The 1,031-nt window shown below is 38.4% G+C and overlaps 1 pseudogene; it reads left to right on the top strand.

Moving 5' to 3' along the window:
* Window positions 1-393: 393 nt before the first annotated feature.
* On the top strand, window positions 394-636 carry LOC102811091 (annotated as a pseudogene).
* Window positions 637-1,031: the final 395 nt, after the last annotated feature.

The following is a 1,031-nucleotide window of genomic DNA, read 5'->3' as shown; positions in this document are numbered from 1 at the left end:
AGGGATTTGGTGGAGGAAGACTGGAGGGAAATGGGGAGTGTCTACTGATGGAAATGGGGTTTTTGTTGGGCATGATGAAAATATTCAAATATTGATTGTGGTAATGATTATACATACAACTCTGAATATACTAAAAACCACTATATTGTACACTTCAAATGGGGAAACTATATTCAATAAAGCTATTCAAGAAAAAATGAATTAGACGCTGCTGCGAGTGTCTGCTAGGCCATGCTACAGCGGCGCCAGGAGTCTAGGTTCTGGTTCCCAGAAGATAGATGAGGAACTTGGGGCCATGAGAGGTGAAGTGATGAGCTATCCAAGTCATGCAGCTAATTAAGTAGCAGAGCTGAGATTAGAACTCAGGTTTTCCTGCCTCTCAAGATTGTTAAAATGAGTCTGCAGAAACAAACCCCCAGTGACTTCCTAAAGCAGATCATAGGACGACCAGTTGTGGTAAAATTAAATTCAGGAGTGGATTATCGAGGGGTCCTAGCTTGCCTGGATGGCTACATGAATATAGCCTTGGAGCAAACAGAAGAATATGTAAATGGACAACTGACGAATAAGTACGGGGATGCATTTCTCCGAGGAAACAATGTGTTGTACATAAGTACATAGAAGAAGAGGATGTGAAGATTTCAAGACAGCAACACTTTCATACTGGGATATATTTTTTATGAAAATGTTTTTTCTATATTTTGGCTCCTTTATTATAGAATTTGCCCTGTTTTCAGTCATTTGGTGGTTTTTCACTGATACACGTGTAAAATTGTGTAATAGTAAAGAGTTCTTTCACCGTTTTTTGTTTTTTTTTTTTTTTTTTTGTGTGTGTGTAGAGTGTGCAAAGAGTATAACACCATATAATCTCAAAAAAAAAAAAGAATTATAGAAATACTTCCATCTCTTAAGCCCCAGTCCAGTGAATATCTCAAAGCCCCCTGTCCTACATCCAAGAGGCTACCATTCTCAAGTACAATCATTCATCGAAGTGCGTTTCATCCATTCTGTTTGCAGATGTGTCCCAAATA

This window comes from Chrysochloris asiatica, unplaced genomic scaffold (assembly GCF_000296735.1).
Source record: "Chrysochloris asiatica unplaced genomic scaffold, ChrAsi1.0 scaffold00039, whole genome shotgun sequence".
NCBI lineage: Eukaryota > Metazoa > Chordata > Mammalia > Afrosoricida > Chrysochloridae > Chrysochloris > Chrysochloris asiatica.
The sequence above is the reverse complement of the archived record's forward strand: the minus strand, read 5'-3'. Positions and strand labels throughout refer to the sequence as shown.